Source organism: Etheostoma spectabile, chromosome 3 (genome assembly GCF_008692095.1).
Source record: "Etheostoma spectabile isolate EspeVRDwgs_2016 chromosome 3, UIUC_Espe_1.0, whole genome shotgun sequence".
Classification (NCBI taxonomy): domain Eukaryota; kingdom Metazoa; phylum Chordata; class Actinopteri; order Perciformes; family Percidae; genus Etheostoma; species Etheostoma spectabile.
In genome coordinates this window covers 22,476,903-22,498,647 of record NC_045735.1, presented here as the reverse complement: position 1 = coordinate 22,498,647, position 21,745 = coordinate 22,476,903, and the positions used below count along the sequence as shown (strand labels likewise).

At 41.4% G+C, this 21,745-nt stretch overlaps 1 protein-coding gene across 2 annotated transcripts in view; it reads left to right on the top strand.

Annotated features, from left to right (window-relative positions):
• The window catches only part of nxn (nucleoredoxin), a 71,999-nt gene that overhangs the window by 11,360 nt on the left and 38,894 nt on the right, over positions 1-21,745 (top strand). Inside the window, exon 1 of one of the 2 annotated variants that reach the window (XM_032505336.1) lies at positions 5,291-5,334. The exons of the other annotated variant lie outside the window; for it this stretch is intronic. The gene's annotated coding sequence lies outside the window, so the exon portion shown is untranslated. Of the gene's footprint in view, positions 1-5,290; positions 5,335-21,745 lie in introns of those variants that run through there. 2 annotated transcript variants of the gene reach the window in all.

The window sequence follows — 21,745 nt, the reverse complement described above, 5'->3', positions numbered from 1 at the left end:
GCATTCATAGAAAGGCACGTTCCCAAATCTTGTTGGTACCTTTTTTATATCAATAAATAATAGACATAATAAACACAACAAGAGACTTTACAAAGGGCAAATACTTTATACTTAATTGCTTTATGTGTTAGATAACAATAAAACATCAGTGCATACATACAGTATATAAATGGACACAGTCAACAGGACACAATTGTTTCAGCTGACCAATCCCATTTTGAAATCAACTACGCTATGTCTTGGTCAATAAAACCACATGCGTTCCACACATATTCCAGCTCATGTAGTTGCACTAAGGAATGCGTTCGTCAGAAAAGCCTCACACAAATCATCAGACACTTAGTGGTTGAGAGAGCATACTCCCTGCTGAGGCTGCACCGTGGCTTAGCGCTGCCTCTGTGTTGGGGGCTAAGCGCTGTTTTGATTAGTCTTTTTTTATCCAATCTGTTTGCACGGAGCACCGATCCCACGGCCATGTTGAATGAAAGGGTTTATCAGCTTAAGCTTGTTGGAAGGAGCATGTGAGGTCTCATCTTTTCACTGAGGATCGAGAGCGGCACTCTGACACAAGTGTCCAGGCAATTAGAGACGCCGGGGCCTCGAAGAGAGATTACTGGCACACAGAGTTGTGGCCGGCGTCTTTCTTTTGGCGCACATTGTCCACTCTGTGTGGAGACGGATGATGATTGGTGCTGCTTTCTCAAAGTGCAGTGGTGGAGGAGATAACAGAACACAGGGCTCTTATCCAGGGAAAGTTGTATGGATGCAACGTCAAATTATAGACTTTACATCTGTAAATTGTTTTCCTACAGCGTTATGGCAAAAGTCAGTCTTGCATCCTAATGAAGGGGTGGTATCCACATTTTCAGAAGAGTTATTTTCTCTTGTTTCAATAATTTGATTGTTAAATATGGTGCAACTTTCATCATGACTTGTTTGGATTTGGCTTACTATATGGAAACATAACAACGAAGTACCATTTTAAAGCAGATTGCATGATTCAGTATTGATTAACACTCTTTCAAGGACCTTTTTTGGTATTCACTTATTTGCCCCTGTGGCAGCTGGATTGGGTTTATGTATACAGAGACCCGTGCCAACTTTAATGAACCAGTGAGAATGTGTAACTGGGTTGGTGCCCATGGACCACAACGAGCCAAAACAACATCAACATCCTGATATCTGGTGTATTATTTGCCAGCAGAATGGCAAGGAATTTAGTTGAGCTACAGATACTGACTTAATTTAAGCTTGTTGTGCTTTTAATGCAGGGGGCTTTGCCTAATAATATTACTAGTAAGCCTGATAGTCATATTAGTAACGGTTTTTGCCCTAGGTTTGGCGATATGTCAATACATATTGAGTACTCCCTTTAATATCTCTGTTTGTATTGGACCTTATAGGCAAAGTTGCATCTTAGTGAAGATGACTGCACAACTAAAATAACTTAATTTGAAAGGTTATGTAATTTGCTGGATTAGTAAAAACAGGCAGTGAAATGGGATTTTGTTTAGTGAAAAACTGTTTCTCAGCTTTCACGATATTGATATTTTATATTTTATTATACAATTACGCATACCCAACCCTCCCACCTCAACAAATCAAAAAGGAAATCCTGAAATTGTTACTTAAGGATTGTGATTCTACAGATGCAGCAAACCTTTACTAATGCATTCAATGTCTCAATTTCATCCCAACAACCGAAGTGAAAATAGAAGAAGTGAAATAAAATAACTTTTTCATATATTATTTCTAATTTTCAGTTCACATCCACATTATGTCACTTTTTTTGATTTGCAAAATGTCTTCAAATAAATTTCCAGGTGCAATTACCTTTGTCTTACCTTTGTCGCCAGGAGTAATTGTGACTTATAATGTAATTACTTTCATTCCCTATGAATTACTTTTATAAAAAGAGCATGTCCTGAGATAAAGTAGATATGATATTGTCACACTATAAAAATATGTCATGTTGTTTTTGGCTAAACATTCATACAAATTCAGTGTTTGCAACTACAGGAGGAACATTTTGATTTCCTAAAATTATCTCTGTCCAGGGTGCCTGGTTAGCTCACCTGGTAGAGCTTGCAGAGGCGCAATTCTTGTCACAGTGGCCCTGTGTTCAGTTCTGGCCTGCAGCCCTTTACTTACTTACTTACTGCCCGTCACCCCTACCAGGGTATGGGCCGCCAACAACAACAACAGCTCTCCAGAGTCCTTTGCTGCATGTCATTTCCCCTCTGTCTCCCATGTTCCTGTCCTAATCTGTTCTATTGATAAAGCCTAAAAATTGTTTACATTTTTAACGTCTTCACTGGAAGACCAATTTCATTTTTCTAGTCATCCTAGATGTGGACGTCTTTGGAAGGAAATTAACTTGCAGAAGAATACAAGCTTTAAAGTGAGACCTTTCCTGCTGAAGTGACTTATAGCCTGTGAGGTGTTAAATTGAGCCCGGAGACCGTGCGAGTGTAGGGAGTAGGTAAACACAGACAATATACTTAACCCTCCCTCTGCTCAACAGCTCACCAGTATGTCACTCGCCACATGCTCATTTGACAGCGCTGCTGGTTTTGGAAGCAGCAGGTGTGCCCTTTAAGTCCATTGGTAGCAGATTCCGCTCTGACAACCCCGGCCTTTGTGTTGTGGTCACAAAGTTTCCTTTTTTTTCTGCAATATATATATATAGACTATACTAGGATCATTAAATGTCTATAATGTAGCCACATCAATGTGTTGCCAAGTGTTTGTGTGCACACAGTCCCCCATAGACGCTTACAGAGCTGATGAACTGAAGCAGAAAGAAAAGCCAGATTAAGGTCAGGAATGTCTGCGTCTTTCTGCCAAGTTAATATACCTTTTCCCCTTCTCCATTTTCATTTATCATATAATTATGGTGTGTAGTAAGAGCTGAAAGGTATGTACTATTTATTTTATTTTTTTTAAAGGCGGGAGAATAAAACCAAGAATTATTGTTGCGAATGAAAATATGACTGTAGGTTTTTCTGGTATGAATGAAACCAGGCTCAGAGAGAAAGGTGAGACCCAAACCAGACGAGTGCATAGAGTAGCTCATTGTAGCTGAAAACCCTACATGTGGAATCATTTCTCTCCTGTCCGAACCCCCTGAGAAACAAAGGCATCTCCGTCCCTTCATCGCTTCCCCTCAGCACTTTGTTGGTCCAGGTGTTCGCTGTCTGAGCAGTCGAGATCAACTGCAGATAAAAACCTTGTGCAAAGATACTTTTTTAAAAAGAAGAAAAAAAAATTGGCAGAACTGCTTGTCAAAATCCTCACAGGTGCTTTATGAAACTCTGCTTTCTCTCCATTGGACTTCTTGAAGCTTGCGAGGGCTGAGTGAGTGCGAGGATTCCTTAACTTTACTGTGGTGAGAGGGAAAACTCTGGGTAGGGATCTACCAGTGAGATGGAGATATGTTCAGTGTGCATACTGTAATTACAATTACGGCTGTGGCTCAGTGGTAGAGCGGTTGCCTGCCAATCGGAAGGTTGGTGGTCCCTGGCCCTGCAGTCCCACGTCAAAGTGTCCTTGGGCAAGACACTGAACCCCGAGTTGCCCCCGGTGCTGCGCATCGGAGTGTGAATGTGTGTGAGTGTTTATCTGATGAGCAGGTGGCACCTTGTACGGCAGCCCCGGCCACAGTGTATGAATGTGTGTGAATGGTGAATGTATCCTGTATGATGTAAAAGCGCTTTGAGTAGTCGTTAAGACTAGAAAAGCGCTATATAAATACAGCACATTTACATTTACAATCTAATTACAAAATATGAAAGCAGCATTAGACCTCACTTATGCAAAGAGGCTATTGTTGGACTTCACAGTTTCAAGTGCAGAACAATGTACAATGCTGTGGGGCGGACTGTACGTTCTCTCGCTTTCTAGGCCTCCTTAACATGTTCTTCCTTTATCCATTCTCAGAAGGTAAAAGCAGAGCTAAGTTAAATACCTGGCGTGGCCTTAAAGCTCCAAATATTTCCAACGAAAGCTGAGCGGTTTGTCTAAGTTCAGGGATAGAGATAACAGATGGCATGTCTTTTGTGGCTGATAAGTTGCCGGTGTTTGAGAAGTGGGTGTACCACACACTGTCTTGGAATATTAGGTAATAATACACTGGGGTTTCTCAAGTGTGATCACTTTGAACTCGAGCTTGCTGGTATTAGAGTAGTGCTGTGAATCTTGACAAACTAGAACAGGAGTGTAGATTATATGAAACCGGATATTCCTTTGGTAATAGTCAGCTGTGGCCTACAGTTTGTTCAGATTTGACTGTGGCTCAGTTAAATAGCTTTCAACAATTATTTCCCACTTTACAGCCTCCGGTAGAGGGTGGTCTTTTTATCCCCTGTTCCTTTATCTGTTCAGCTTCCCCTTCATTATGAATGCTAGAAATGCTAGAATCATCTTTTAATTAGGCTTCCTGTTTTTCACTGTTGATTCCTGTTTTACGGTATCGCCCACAGAACGTCAGAATAAGCCAGCGGAGGCAGCCCTGCACCATGTTTGAATTCTTTAGCTGAAAGATAGTGATGAAAGGAAATGATGCATTTCCAATGATCTGCACCATCTTTGATCTTTTCAAATTGCAGCCATTTCGTGTCATAATATTCCATGTAAAATTCCTTATATTACTGTGCTTTTGATGTTCATTCAGAACCGGCTTGGATATCACCATGCTGTGATTATGAATGTAACTTCATAACACTACTGCTGCTCATTATGCAAAAACCCAGATACCACTTATTGATCTGAATGATGGAAATCTGTTCCAGTCAGTCTTTTTTTTATATAAATACCAAAGGGAAATACGCTGGCTGTTTTGGGGTGTAGTGATGAAGTCTACGGTTAGTACAGTTTGTGTAAATTACTAGATTGAGAGACGAGAAACAAAAGCTAGGCTCCCACCACAATCCTGGTCCGGCTTTTGTGTTTTCAGTGGTGGAGTGTGAGCAGCTGTAGGAGGATGCCAGCATGAGGACTGCAACAATTACTGCAGCATGCTAGCTTAGTCAACACTGTTCAATTGCAGCCGTTTCCTTTAGCCGTTTAAAGAATTTCAAAGGATGTAATGTAGCTTCAAGAAATTAATTTTAGCAAGTGGAGCCATAACCACCTAGCAGTGATTTGCTGCACTGTGGTGCCATTTTTGGAAAATAAAAACACAAATACACTCCGAAGATTTATTATCAACCTGGCGGGCTTGGACCCAGACATGTGCACTCACACCATTTTGCTTTGTTTTTTTTTTATAGACTCCACCCCTGCAGCACTTTCCTCTTCCCACCAACACAAAAGAGAGCAGGATGGGCTAACTGGGTCAGGTTGCTTGCTATTTATGACATGTATGTGTTTTGGTTCTTGTTTTCAGTGGTCTTTAAACGTGTGGATGTTTTGTTTCTTTTTCCATGAGGTGCAGAGGTGAGAAAAGCTCCAAAAGCGGCTTTTAAACCAGTATCAATCATTAAAGACCCTGACAGTTTGTTTTCAAACCTCAAGTATTTCTCCAGCACATTCATAGCTTAAAGGTCCCATGGCATGAAAAGTTAACATTATGAGGTTTTTTAACATTTAATATGAGTTCCCCCAGCCTGCCTATGGTCCCCCAGTGGATTGAAATGGCGATAGGTGTAAACTGAGCCCTGGGTATACTGCTCTGCCTTTGAGAAAATGAAAGCTCAGATGGGCCAATCTGGAATCTTGCTTCTTATGAGGTCATAAGGAGCCAGAGGTGGTGATGTAGTTGGTTTATGGCCTAAATAAATAACTTTTTACTTCTGTCAATTAGCATTCACGCCTAAAAAAAATCCCAACTGTGGTGTTCATTTGTGAATATTATCTGGCTGAACGTAATGTGTAAGTTTCATAAACGTTTCTTTGCCACAGAGTTTATTTTTTCTAAAAAACTAACTAATTGGAAAAATCCCATTGACTTTTTGTCGAGGGAGGCTGACTCCTACTTCCAGGTTGGCTTACAAAAATACGTCATCCCTGCAGCACTCTATGGCCTGGCAACATGAGCAAACGACCCCACATCTGGCATCACATTTTCATTCAAATCGGTGCAGGGTATGTAACGTCCCCTTTTTCCACCTGAGCCCAGCCCACTTTTGAGAAACTATTGAGAAAAGCTTAAAAATAAAGAAATCGGCAAAGAAAAATCTCTCTTGTTAAATAATAATAATAATAATAATAGACCTTTCTAAATTTGGCAGAAAAGTGCATTCTTAAGACCTTGTTGCACACAGGAAGCTCGTTATGAAATATGTTCTCAGTGCCTTTCATGTGTAATAACAAAAGAATTTGGATTCTCTTTTTTTCACAAATTTGTAGCGCTTTAATGGTGAACATATTCATCGCTCATGGCTGCAGCTCAAGGTCTTTTTGATAATTGCATTTTCAGACATGGTGGGTTTTGCCTCTCAGCAACATCTTCCTGCCCAGTCATTTCCCAGATGAGCAGCACTCTGTCATCTCTGCCTGCCAAACGCAGCCGCTGAAAAATGGAAACACTCCAACAGGCAATCGCTTTGGTCAAAATTATGCTAAACAGGCAGTTCACTCACATGCTGCATTGCTCCCATGACATATTTTTTTATGCTCAACACATTTCGCGGATTGCCCATCTTCATAAATGTCTCTGTGCAAAGATGGAGATGTGAACATTAAATTCATTTCAGTGATTATAGGAGATGGCTGTGCGTTATTGTGCAGACCTGTATCTCACGGTTTCCTGTTATTCATCAGAGAGGCCAGAGTCTTAAGTTAGTTTCCAGAGTGTGTGCCACTCTTCCTGCACACTTTCTCAGGCTTTAACAATAGTCCCCTTGCCACTGGCCCCTCGTAATCCTCTTTACCACCAGCCCTCTCCTCCTCATTCCAACCTTTTCCTCTCCAACAAGGTCCCTCCATAAGCCTGGCACCCCACTGTGTTGTCAACATCAACCAATCATGCTGAGAGCTGCCACCAATTTTAAATGTTTGGAAATATTGTAAAGCTGCTTATATGGAAGTAAAATACTTTGGCATCATGAATGCTCATATATTTAACTGTAACTTGTATGAGAAGACCAGGATGTTGAATTATAGATAAACTAACAGCTGCATGCCAGAGTGGGGGTGCCATTTATGCTCACATTATTTTATTTGTGCACCTTGATGGCATCTGGCACATCCGACAGGTTATCAGGAGTATAGCTATAGCTCCCCTCCCTTCCGGTGTTTGTTGTTGTTGTTTGTGTGTTTTTTTTTTTTTAATGTCCTACAGCAGCAAGATGGCCGTCACTGTAGGCCCCACTTCAGGATGCAGAGTCATGCATTGTTCATCATCTGCTTTGATATTGCTCTCTGTGGTCTCTGTGTTGAGTTTCCATGTTAAACAGAGCCAAGAGATGCTGAGGAAGAAAAAACAAAGAAGTATTTAGTTTCGTTCCTTCTTTGTTGCATTTGTTTGTGTGAGTCGGTTTTTGTCCTGAACATCAATCCAGGTTTCTGTTTGTACAGCATGTATCTCATATGTGACTTAACAGAGATACTCGTACATGGATATTTATCGGCAGTACAAAATCCCTTTAAGGTTAAGCATCTCAACATAGTTTTTTTTTTGTGATCAATTCTTTTTTTTTTTTGTAAATTCAAAAAACATCAGCATTTAAAAAGCGTTACAAACGATACACTGGGACATAGGAACGTGTCCCAGGACCAAAACAAACTCATCTCAATACAGTTAAAGTTTCTTATCACACAGGGGTTTATGGATCTTTCTTTCTAAATTAGCACATCTCTCCTCCAGTTGCAACCATCCCCTGTTTTATTGTGGAAGAGATTCTTTCAGCTTGACTAAAGCTTGACTATAAAATTTATCTCTTTATGCATCAAATGGCCTTTTTGCTTCAATGGAACGGCAAACGACGGATAGGGGTCGGGGTAGGCTGGCGCTCTGTCTCAGACTTTGGCGCCCAGCTGCCCCTAAACTACCAATGTGCTGCTCATGGTGGGAACTAAAAGCGGTGCTGCTTATGAAGTCTACCCCTGCTCGCAGTGGCTGTGGCGTTTTGCCCCATGCCAACAGGGCTGCTCTTTATATTCCAGGCCTCACTGAGTGATTCCTGCCCTCTGCCCCGGGCCGCCACAAGCGTCATTGTCACTCAAGTTAAGTGGGAGCAAGTGCTGGAGGAGGGCCTGAAAGGTAGTAACACTCCAGAAATCCCCTTCAAACAAACAATTAGGGCATGCTAATACATGTGGCTAATACACTTTTATGAGTATACTTAGGGGTAGCCTTACTGTTGAGATGTTTTCATTATTAGCAAGGTTTAGGTTGATGCAAGTGAAATCCATTTAGGTGTGTGTGTGTGTGTGTGTGTGTGTGTGTGTGTTGTGTGTGTGTGTGTGTGTGTGTGTGTGTGTGTGTGTGTGTGTGTGTGGGTGTGTGTGTGTGTGTGGTGTGTGTGTGTGTGTGTGTGTGTGTGTGTGTGTGTGTGTTTGGTGTGTGTGTGTGTGTGTGTGTGTGTGTGTGTGTGTGTGTGTGTGTGTGTGTGTGTGTGTGTGTGTGTGTGTGTGTGCCTTCCTGAGTACTGGAGCGGTGCCTCATCAGCTCCCACAATGCTGCTCATATATGCAAAGCCGTCTTGACGGGGCTTGTTAAGCATCAATACTACACTGCTGCTCCAGAGATTTATTTCAATATGGGCCATTACCATTAATAACGTCCGCGCTCAACCGACTTCTTACTCCCTTTGTGACTTCAGGATCCTCAAAGGAACCATGTTTCCAGCTGCAAAGGTAGACAACTTTCACAATTCTCTTTACAAACAAAGAATCCACCGTTGTCACAATTACGATCAGTCCATAAACTGCTGTGGGATGACAGAGATCACATGTTAAACGTTAAACCCCAGTGTTACCCAAGGAGTTGTGTGTGTGTGTGTGTGTGTGTGTGTGTGTGTGTGTGTGTGTGTGTGTGTGTGGGTGTGTGTGTGTGTGTGTGGGTGTGTGTGTGTGTGTGTGGTGTGTGTGTGTGTGTGTGTGTGTGTGTGTGTGTGTGTGTGTGTGTTGTGTTGTGTGTGTGTGTGTGTGGTGTGTGTGTGTGTGTGTGTGTGTGTTGTGTGTGTGTGTGTGTGTGTGTGTGTGTGTGGTGTGTGTGTGTGTGTGTGTGTTCATTCGTCCAAATATGTGGAGTTTAGTGTCCATGTTAGGCTGCAGATGTGATATTATAGCCCTCTCGAATCAGCAGTAAGCCAGAAACAACCAATGAAACCCATTCCTCATAAATTTAATGTGCAAATTACCATGCAATGTTTTTTTAATATAAACAAGACTACAGTATTGTGGATTTAGGCATAGCAACATATAGAAAAACAGTAGTTTGTCTTCCGCTTCCACCAATAACTTCAAAGTATGTATTTTTTCCCCCCTCCAGGCAGACGCCTTTAGAGATATCATTACTAATGAATGAAAGAGATCTTTGACCAGGATGTCCACTTTATTTTCACTCCTCTAAAGCTTGGCTCTTTGCTGCTCATCATGGCCTAATGGAACACAACGCTGCAGCAATTATGCAGCTGTTTGGGATTAATCAAATAAACCTCCCAATGCCTTTTTCTGAATGTAAGCTTTCCCCAGAGAAAGCAGATGCAGACATTTTGCTGTATGGAGTGCTTTTAGGTTCTTCCAATTAGAAAAATATGCAATGGTTTTAAACTGATGATCCATGCCTGCAACACATCTTTCTTTTCTGTTGTCCAGTGGTTGTGCTAAGAGGTTCATATTGGACATAACTACATATCTACAAACAGAGGGTCAGGTTTAAAGGTTAAGATGTGTAAACTGTAGGCTACACTATGCTATATAGCTCTAGAGGATGGATGCAGCATTAGCTGTTAGATGCTCTCATAATGGATTAAAAAAAATGTGCAATTTGACTGACACAGGAAATCATCTTCAGGCTGCAGATCTTTGTTGCTAAGGGACCAGCCTGGTTGGCTCCTAATGGCTGAGTGGATCTTGGGCAATTACTTCACTTAATCATTAAGATCTGACAAAGGGAGGGACGCTGCACTGTGAATTCATTACAGGGTTGAAGCACAAGATGAGCTTTATTTGTAGAGACAGAAGGAAATATTTGACTGTGTGAAAGACGTGGAGTCATTACGAGCCAAGTGCTCATGTTTGGAACAGCAATTAGTGGTTATTGGATTTCTGTAGACCATTAAGGAATGGACTGTGGAAGGAATTCAATTATTAAAGCATCATTGCATCATGTCCTTTTTTGTCTTCATATTCCACTGTAATTCCATGTGGGCCTGAGTGTTTTTTTTTTTGATTGTTTTTTGTTGTGCGATGCATGAAAATCGCTGACTAAATCTCCCTGTGGAAACAGCAAGGCAATTCAGGATGTTGGGTGAGCTCATTAAAATGGAAAAGTAAATGGCAGCATTGTGAGGACTGTCATTTCACAGGAAAGAAATGCATTTGGGGGACAAAGAAAGTGTCCCATACAAAAGTCTAATGTGGGCTGAACCAGCCTAGACTGGTCCATTTGCTGCTCACTTGGCTGGACCACCCAGACTTTTCTGGTGGGCTTACACAAGTGAACGTTGTATTCCTCTGGGGAAAAAATCATGTAGCTTCCCAGATAAATGTCTGGCCAGAGACAAAACGACTAATCAACAAAAAGCTGAATACAGTGTCAAGACACGTAATTGCCTCTCATGTCAAATAATCGTGACTGTAATTAAAAAGTAAGATGGATACATCTCAACAACTCCTAGCCAATTCTCTTCATGATGACGCCCATCGAGTTTAGTAATCAGCTGCTATTTTGTCTGGAAAATTCCCCCTTGAACAGGTATGGTCATTTCGTTTTTGAGACACCAGTTCATGTAACAAACTTACCTGAAAATCTCTGTGGATCTTCATGGTCCCCAGACAAGGAAAGCCACACTTTTGCCTACCCTTTTGTCCTTTCACATAGTGTCACCATCTGGTTCAGACATTCTGCCCGAACACTGCATTAATCTGATGAACTCCGATGGTAAAACTAGCGAACACGTTCATCCTTTCCAGAAAGTGAACGTTTTCGGTTTCCAAAGACTTGTTACTGCAACTTTAGTTCTGGGTTGCCCTCAAGCCAAAATGTAAACTTTACACACAAGATGAATCTTTGCCATTCTCTTTCTTGACTCTTGAGGCTCTCATCCAACACCACAGTAAAGACTTTCTCAACCTGGTGCAATGCAATTATGCAAAGCCCTGCAAAGGTGTTTTACTCACCTTTCTGAACATTTTGGGGAAAGTAGGTGACACAAGACTGACCAGGGGTTAAAAGTTATAAAAAGTAACTTTATGCAAATTAGGAGGCAGGTTGTCTGGAAGCTTTGCAGTAATTTGCCCAAAAACTGAAAGGAAAGGTGATGCATCTGAGGAACAGGAAGTTTAGCCTTTCCATTTTTAGGAAAAATGTGTGTTAAGGAAAAGCGTACTATTGTAATTTTGGGATCCCTCTCCAAGAATACAGATGCTTACAATAAGACGGTGGTGGTTGGCACTAAGGGTGGGAATCACCTGATACAATATCATCACGATACTTAGGCCACAATACGATATTTTTTACCGTCTTCTAATTTTTCCCAATTTCAAATGATGTCCCCAAAAGGAAACTTTATCAACATCTGTTTAATCTAAAAAGATACATTTCTTTGTATATTTTATTGCTGTAAAATGGACAAGCAGACAAACTGACCAACATTTATATAATAAAAGATCCATACTTGGCGCCTGTGTATCGATACAGTATTGCCACTGAAAAATATTGCTATACTATGCTGTATTGTTTTTTTTAATTTTTTCTCCCATCCCTAGTTTGCACACAATCATCTTGTTTACACAATGTTTGCTTATAGACAAGCTTATCGCTAGTTTGCAAGTTTTGAAAGGAATAAGTGACAAAGGTGATGTCGCTCAGTTGGTATTCAGTTTGTCTTTTTTAAGCTTAAATTATCTACTTTTGCAATATTGCTTGTAAACATAGCAAATGATTCATGTCTTTTGTGCCACTCAACACACGTATTGTGGGGTTGTAATGTCTAAATTAGAGCCTTTAGGCTACCACTGGGACTTTTAAGATTTTTATTCTCATCTAGTTTCCTGATAAAGGAAAAAGTCAAAAAAACACCTATTTATGTATCTTAATGGTAACTTGGTAGCTGCATTTGCTAAGATTACTAAGATTCATGATAGGGTACTTCAGGCATATTGTAGGGTTCACATTACAGTTATTACAGTGATACATTAAAAATGTTAAAGATGTTTAATGTCAGGACCTTGAGGCCATTTCCTTTTACTTATCTTGTTCTAGTCACCGCAGGAGTGTCAGAGTGAATTGAATTCCCGCTGTTTTAAAGTGGGCTGTTATGGTATAGGGGTAAAGAAATAGCAGAAGTTTCAGGTCCATAAATTTTGGGTTGAAAATAGCAAAGAGCAGGCTGTGCAGTGTACTGGTGGTAGGTTATCTGTCAGAAATTATAAATATTATTTGGTCCTTGCAGTCCGTTGGTGAAGCAGCAACCGCCGAGATCTTGACCAGTTGTTCTGTTGTCTCAACAAACGTGAGTGAGCACATAAACAGACGCGGTTGTGCAGCACACTCCCATATGGACCCCCCATTTCTAAGAACACTGGCCTGCTGTTTATATCTCAGAGCTCTCAGCTCAGATATCGTCATACTTTCAATTTTGTCCATTTAGACTGTTTAGTTCTCCATACAAGTCAAAGATATAATTGAGTGCTATGCTGCAGAGCTTAGCACTCTGAGCTTGCTCTGAGTAAAACAGAATTGATTTCAAACATGATAGCTGTTAATTAGCATGCAACTTATTGTCTGCTCTCATTGAGACATGCTTCACCCCATATGAGCAAACCACATGCAGGACTCAGATTACGCTGGTAGTTTATGTTGGGGAATGCAACCACTCACTAACAGTGTTCTCCATAAGCCACCACATATACTATGTGTTTGACAGGCCACATTTTTCTGGTTGGTATTTGGCAGCCATGAAAGCAAAACCTGAGCAACATAGTGTTTTTTTTTAATCCAAAGCCCTAAAGCCCAGTGACAACAAAATGACTGCAGGCAAAGACTGAATATATTAAGTTCAATCCAAATGATTGAGGTAGAGCCAAACCTGCAATTAGCGATTGAGTGTGACGTTACAGGTTACACCTCTAGATACCGCCCAGGGCTACATAAAGACCCTAAGCCTTGAAAAGCAGCTTCACTGTGAAATCTCTCCACTTGGCCATTGTGCGACTGTAACGCTGCCACCACGCCGCCATGTTCCACCACCCCGAGGCACAATGCGGCCCGGTCATCTGTGTGTATGGATGTCGTTTTCACTTGTGTCTGGCAGGATGTGTATACTTCGTCCGGTTCCTGCTTGTATGCATTACACCGAGTGCCACTCACAGGCCGGAGGGAGCAGGCAGAAATCTGTAGGTCGCTACAGATTTCTCTCAATCCTGTTAATGTGGAACAGCATTTGATTAGATCCGCTCTACACGGAGCAGCTGCATCCGTGTCTGCAAAGTAACGACACTTTGCATGTCGCTAAGCACTGATGTTAATGCGGTGAGCGCTTTGAATAGACCTGTAAAAGTAAAAAAGAAAATAGGCTCAATGGCTGAGTGTAAAGAACATGTAATGTTATTTGCAGTGTAATGATTTCTCTTGAGAGTTAATCTCAACATGCCTTGTGATCAATCAAGTGATCTACAAATTACATATTAGGATTTGCAATGGTTATTAACATTTTTCAGATCTTCTGTTAATACATTTTTTTTGATTATTCAATTAATCCCAGAGCTCATGATCATGACTTCAAATTGCTTGTTTTGTCCAAGGACTGATTTATTATCACTTAACCTGCACATTATTGTGCTTTTCTAATTGATTAATGAATTTTGTCTTTTCCCAGGTGACATCTTCAAACCTGAAGTAATGTCTTGAAACAGCTATTTTTGTCCAATTAAAAAGAAGCTGGAACCATTAGATGTTTTTGCGTGAAATTTTTTTCCACTTAGATCTCATCCAAAATCCAAAGAAGCCACAAATCCTCACATTTGAGAAGCTAAAAGGAACGTTTGTTTGCAATTATTTCTTGCTAAATGTATCAACAATTACCATTTATTTTTTTGAAAACAGTCAGCTTAGAAAATGAAGAGTTTTGTTTTTCAACCTTCAGAGAAAGTCTTTGCTCACTTTTTGTATTGTATGAAAGAAGAACCACAATAAAAATTGCCAGATGTAGACAATCACCTCAAACAATGAAGTTTGTTTTTCTCAGGAGTTCCCCTGTATTGTGCCAAAGTTTACTTTTTTTCACGTGAGCGCATGTAACGCAACCACACTCGGCACGCTGTCAATCTCCTCACACCCACAGGAAGAATTGGAAATCTCTGCCAGCAAATGTTTCCCCTCTAAAACATATCACCCTAAAAACATGGTCATCAAATGTTTCCCCTCTAAAACACGTTACCCTAAAAACATGGTCAGTCTACAAAACATGAAGTTGTCCTTTTACAAACGTCCCAAGTATTTCTAAATTATTGGTATTCTCTTCTAAAGCAGGTGACCTGAAATTGCTGGTTTAAGTCAATTTTATAATAATTTGAACTCTTAACAAAGAAGCTCCCAGAATAGCAGTCACTGAGATCTGACTGACTGCACATGGTAATGCATGGCTCCTTGCTCTGGTATATACTTCTAATAGGATGGAAAACGTTAGATTCGGGTGTTACATTAAGAGACATGATACATTTGAGGCAGACACATCTATTTTCAGTCTCTGTTTCCCCACCATGACATTGTTGACTCTCTCTGTGTTAGTGCCCTAAAAGGAGAGGCTCCTTGCTTCCTGGCCAGGGAAAGCAGAGCTGATTTGGATGATGAATTTTTATGTTGTTGACTGATGTATGTGGTGTTTTTGAGAGAAAACCGTCACTGACAAATCACTGCTGGGGAGCAGAATCGACATCACAATCCGATTTTCCACAGCGTGAAGAACAGGACATACATGACTACATGTTGTCCCGCCCTCCTCACTTTCCATTTCTACTGTGTGTCGGAGAAAAGCATTTAAATGTGGTGTGACTGGCTATTGTGCAGCCCATCACCTTCCCCCCCCCCTCCTCCCTCATTCCCTGCCTCTCTAGCACGCTCAATACATGCCATTACAGTCCTTTTATTTAGAAGAATGATGAGGGAGAGAAGGGAGGAATGGAGGACTGGAGGACTGGAAAGGATGAGTGGACTGAGATATTAAAAAAACAGATTTCTATCTTGGTCGAGCTCCAGGCGCAGGAATCAGCAGGCTTCTGCGCCCCAGTAACCAGGAGAAAAGGGATGGAGGCGGTAATGTGGCAGCACAGATTGATTCTCGTCATAATCTGTTCCTATCAGCTCTGGCGCAGCTAGTTTTGCACACCGCTTTTCAAAAACACAGCCTGTCACTTGTCACGCCATTATGCCATGCAACAACCTTACAGCCACATTGTCTCATTATTTCCCAAAGTACCTTATCTCTGTTTGAGCTGATATGTACTCTTGCAGTTTGGTCCCAGTCAGATGGGTTGTATCTCTGTACCCCAGGTGGTGCTCTTACAGTTACCAATGGCTATGGGGAAAAATGTGGAAATTGGCTTGTACAATACATATTTCTCTTTGTATAAACAATGTTGTTGAAATGTTATTTGTACATGGTGCCTGACAAACAGAAATGCAATAACCTACCCTGCTTGCATTTAGCTAACTGTAGGTTAGCTGAACATATTAGACAATGAATGTTAGCTAAGATACACTAATAAAATATAAAAGAAATGGTAATAATAAATAGCTACATGTTATTAAATAAATAAATAGACTGATAAAAGTAGTGTCATAGTTAGCTAATAGATAAATGGTTGGAAAATGGAGCTAAAATGAATCAATTCATGGTTGGAACATCCAGATTCTGCCACTCAATCGTACTGGTACAAAGCAAAGTGACGCTATAAAAACGATGCCATAACAATATGCACGTTTATATATTAAACACGGTTGAATTACACTTTTGGGGTGTGAGTTCACCTGTATGGGGAGTTTGGGAACCACTGGACGAAACAATTACTGATTCATCGTAAAACGTCCTAAAAATAATCAATGTTGAAGCCCTAATTGGATGTTATTTCTCCCTCCTTGCCCAACCCTTTTGCAAGCTACCTCCCCCCCCACACACACTACAACCTTGTATGCTCAAAGGTTGCTTTGACTATTCTTTTCTTTATTCAGACCTAACTTGGCTGGTGGAGCTGCATGTGTGCGCATGTACCCCACACATACAGGGAGGCAGGCAGGCATTCTGGGTAGTTGGGTTGGGCATTGGTGCTAACTGCTCCGGTGAGAGACACTGGTCGTAACCAGGAGGGCGGAGAAGGTGCTCTGCAAGAGCGACCTGGCTATGAACAGCAGCGCCTTTTGTGTCTGCCTGTTTCTGACGGTTATTTATAAACCTAGTAAACCCACAGCACATTCCTGGCTGCCACAGACGGAGGCCGAGTTGCACCTCACCCATGTGTGTCCTCTTTGTCTGTGAGTGGAGCTCGATCCTAGGTGTCAGGATCAGGGATCAGGGCGTTTGCTCAGTGCGAAGAAGACAAAGAAACTGGTCGTTGTGCTTTATTCCCAATTCTGGAAGTGCACGAAAAACCGTTTCACTGACTTTTTTTTTCTTTTCTTGTTATGGCACTTAATATGCTGTTGGCTTCTGCATTTTTTTATGACTGCAGCTTGTGGTCTTCCATGACTCATATTAATGGGAGGGCCTACTTCCTTGGCAATGGATTCTTTAGTTTAATGTTAGCCTATTACTGAACTTAACTCTTTTTGAAAAGTGCATATCTGTCTCTCTGTCTGTCTCTCTCTCTTGTCTGTGGAAAAATGTGGATTAATAACATTTCCCTGGACAGCTTTTCAAAATCCAGCACGGGACGATAATGCAGTCAGGGTTTTGTCATTACCAGGACGTCGTGTTTGCTTTATCTTTAGACTGCGGGTCACACTCAGGAAACTTGGCTTACTCATATTTCCTCATTGAAGATGCTTAATAAGTTGTTTAAAACACGCCAGTTAATGCTGACGCGGTAAAATATACAGTTGTTTTTGTTTCTCGCACTAGCAGCTCAGGAGAGTCATTGAGGTCCATCCTCTTCTTCCTCCTTTTACCATTTTGTTTCTGGCTGCAGTTATGTGCAGGTTTCCTGTGGCCGAGTCCAGAGAACTGTTGGAGGAAGTCCAAGCACTAAAGGACACCCCTTCCCCATCCTTTGAACCAGACTCCATTTTCTACTCACTACAAAGGTCCCATGAGCTAATGGTTTCAAATGTAATGGAAGCAGTATGACCCTGTTATTAATTTCAGTTCAGGATGGGTTTGTTTGACTTGTATTGTGCAGTCCAAAGGATGCTGTTGGTTTTGACTACAAACATACAGATACAAATCCAGCACTCATGTCTTTCAGGGCCTGCAAAAGGAATGAACAGATCTATGAAAAAAAACCAAGCCACACTGTTTTTTTTCTCCCTTTACCTTCCTGATTATTGGCAGGCTTTAAAAAGCTTATTTGTTAAGGCTAAGTACAAATCTCAAAGCCTGCTTTGCTCTGCTTTGCTCCGATGTGCGGCCTGCGATGAAGGAGAGTCTGGCCATCTTAGCCAAGGTAATCATGTCTTTGCAGAGCTGCAGTTATGGTTTACTGTTTATCAGCTACCCCAAAGTCAGCTTCAGTAGACCTAACTGATGTATCACAAAAGCATTGCTGGATTGGGAATAAAGCAGGCTTTGTGGGGGGAAATAAGGTCTGCAGCCTTTTGCACCAGCTGAGCATAAGTGTGATTATAAGGGCAACACACTAACTGCTATGTTGTAACTAGTTACTTTCCCACAGTTTCTTCTCATGATATAACTTGATTAAGTTGACCATCCTCAAAACATTGTTGCAGAAAATGTTTTGTCCAGTGAGGCATTTAGGGAACGTTGGAGAGAAAGGTACTACTGACTAGTAAGTGAATAGCTGGCCAAGTGGGTGTGAATCATTGGTAAAAAGTTGCAGGAATGATAGGGCACAGTTCTTGCTAATTTGATGTTAGAAGGGTGTGGGAGATTCAATAATAGTATTAACAAAAGGCCCTGAAAACTGCAGAAGCCAACACTTTAAGTGTTCAAGAGCCAAGTGGTTAGCAATTCCCAAAACAAGAAAATGGTGCTTAAAATCGCTCTGTTACCTCATCCAACTACAAAACTGTAATAGTGCAGCACGATATCAAGCGTGCATGTCTGTGTCATTGTAAATGTCAAATGGATGCCATGCAAAATTCACACCCGTGTCCACATTGTAACCAAGCCATGTTTGATTAGACACAGCTGGTGCAACAGGCTGCTGGAATTGAAATGGTGAGGTATCTAAGAAACAAGAGATCTGATTAGTGCTGTTGGCATTTGCAACATTAATTCCATGCCAAGCTTGTAATTTCCTCCACATTGTCCTTTTACTTCCTGTCCCCACTGTAAGGCCATTGCTTTCAACCAAACATTATCAAGCTGATAAAGTATTTAATTGCTAGTGGCTCAAGCATTTCCAGCCTTGAACAGTGGGAACGTAAATGAATGTGTAGGATTGAGTGGGGAGGATTTGTGCCTATGATTACATCATCTTTTCTAAAAAAAAAAAGCCCTTGGACTGTTGAAACAAGATATCCGAAGAGTCTGTAGGAAGCCAAGGCTTAGCCAGGGCTAGTGACCTCCGCCTGCATCTGCGGGAGGCCTCAGATCTGTATGTCAGGCTTGTGGAGCTGAATTACAAACACACTGCCGAGCGCACACTTTCCTCTGATGCTGCTCATGTTTTTGATGCAGTGGAAGCTTCAAGCTCAAGACGCTGGATGGCTTGCTTTGCCTCTGTGAATGGAAATCACTCAGAGAAAAAAAAAAAAAGCTAGGTTTTATTTTGGCTCGGTTTCCCTCTAAGAGTCTTTACAGGTGTGTACAAGACAAATCCCACTTCAAGAGGCCCTCAGGTCTTCAAAATGGGAATGTGGTGAGCAGGGAGATTACTGAATGTTTAAATAAAAGGTGTTTTCCTTGTTAAAGTTTCATTTAAAGGCTGAGGCGGTGGTGTCAGGGAGGATCAGGGGATGATGGAGGTTAGACGTGAACGGATGAAGGCTGTGCTGTTTCAGCCAGGCTATTAAAGGCTTGAACTTTGAACCCGTGCTCTGCCTCGTCAGTCAGCCCTCCACCACGGTGACACAAACCCTGAAAATTGACCCTCCTCTCCCTTTCTCTCCTCTGTCTGTCCATCTGTTATACCCTTCTTTCATCATGTCTGTTGCTGCTGTTTGTTTACGGCTATAAAAGCCTAATTTTCCCTTTTTTGAGTCACCTTTCAACACAGCATTTTAGCAGCATGTAATTGAAAAAGACTTAACAGAGCTCATTTGAGATTTTTGTGTGAAAAGCAACGATGCGTGTGGCATTGAAATAAGCCGGTGTTTTAGTTGTTTTACAAATACAAACATGTTTTTTGCAAGTGTTTAGTTGTTCCTCGAGTTTCATCACATCAGGCAATGCCAGCTGTGTGCTCTCGTGAATCGTATCAGCTCTTCAAAACAAAGCGACACTGGTTAGATAGTGTTTCAGTGTTTTGACTTGGCAGGAAAGAGGGAGGGAGCCCTCAGCCTTTCAGGGTAAAAAGGATACAGAACTAATGCTATCATTGCTTTTGATATGGTTTCTTTAATGAGAACACAACAAGATGCATTCTGATGCCTTGAAAAAGCTTGACCCCAACATTTTTAGCCACTTTCCTGCTGACCATTCTCCAAAGCATACAATAATTTCATCTGCAAGTAATGTTGACAATCAACTTGCACAGACATGAAACTTGTTTGAGATACTTAATCCGTCGCAATAAACATTTCATCATCTATTTTCTCACATTACGTATATTGTTTATGGTAATTTAATCATTATCAGGGACTGTTTGGAAAACTCCCTGTTGATCCATTTAAGGAAAATTCAAAACTAAGATTTTATTGTTCAATAACAACATCTTTAGACTTCAGGTGTTCTCTAGCACTCTAAGACGCTGTTGACAGACTGAATGGAGACGTGTGTGTGTGTGTGTGTGTGTGTGTGTGTGTGTGTGTGTGTGTGTGTGTGTGTGTGTGTGTGTGTGTGTGTGTGTGTGTGTGTGTGTGTGTGTGTGTGTGTGTGTGTGTGTGTGTGTGTGTGTGTGTGTGTGTGGTGTGTGTGTGTGTGTGTGTGTGTGTGTGTGTGTGTGTGTGTGTGTGTGTGTGTGTGTGTGTGTGTGTGTGTGTGTGTGTGGCTGTTGGAGATCCCCAAAGAGAAGCTAGAGGAAGTTGTAAGAGGAAAAGAGGACACCACACTTGCTGTGCTGCCATCACAGTCCTGACCTTAAATATCTAGAAAATTGATGGATGTTTATTTTGAAGCTCAGCAGGGGTTTGGCTCCAAGCTACATATCAGACCTTTTTATAAGTACTTATGAGGGGGAGCGTAGCCTCAGGTCCTCTGGCAGAGCGCTCCAGCTTGTTCCAAGGACTCTGCTTATAACAAAAGATGATTCGATCTGTGCAGTTGAGGCTCCGGAGGTCTGCAGCACTCTGCCAGAGCTGAGGCTAGCCAGATCAGTAGCATCTTTTAAACCACTTCTCAAAGCTGAGTTGTACAAGACAGCATTTTTACAATGTGCTTTTATGTCTTGTTTTATTGCTGTTCCAAGACATCCTGTCTCTTCCAATTTCATTTTTTATTTCCATTGTCCTTGTTTCTTTTTATCTACTCTTCGTCACTATTTTTTGTAATGCAGTTTTGTAAGGCACTCTGTGGTTGTTGTAAACACAGTGACAAAGAATCCCCCATGTCCTACTTAAATTGTGGAAGTCAAGTTACAAGTTAAGGACATTCAAACTGTCAACCACTTTACCATTTATAATGTTCACCTGCATTGGTTATAAGCCATAATGAAGTGGTTATTGATCAATAAAATAGGATAAATAGATGTATTTTTGTTGCTAAAATTGTGTGCTTGTAAGGTTTTTCCCCAGTGCATCCCTAGACATGTGGCCCAGACTTGATGGATATTAGATTTGTATTATGTTTTGTGCAATACTTAATCTGGATGAAATGAAATCTGTACCCAAGAGTCTTTTCAACTTGCCAATATGGGCTGATTCTGTTGGAGAGGGAGCTTAAGGGAGCCGGAGTCTGTCGTCCCCTGCTGTGAAAAGTGTCGGGGGATGGAGGGAAGGGTGGGGGGCGGAGTAAACTGAGAATAAGGCTTGCATGGAAAAGGGCAAGTGGGCAAAGGGAGGGGAGCTTGTGCGAGATACGAGAGGGGTCCAGCTGTACAGCTCAGCTATAAAAATGCATGGGGCCGGCAGCCAAACAGATGTGACTTTTAATGAGAGTATGGCTAGAGGAGGAAACAAGCTTCTAGATGGGTATAAAGTGTTACCATGTTACCAAATGTCACTATAGAGATCCATGTAGCTCAGGTAATGGGCAGAAAGAGTAAGACCATCCTTTCCCTCAACAATGGGAACCATTGTTGATGTGTCAGTCGATCATTGTGCATCAAAGCCCACAGCAGCAGAAGCTATGAAGATATGTGAGAA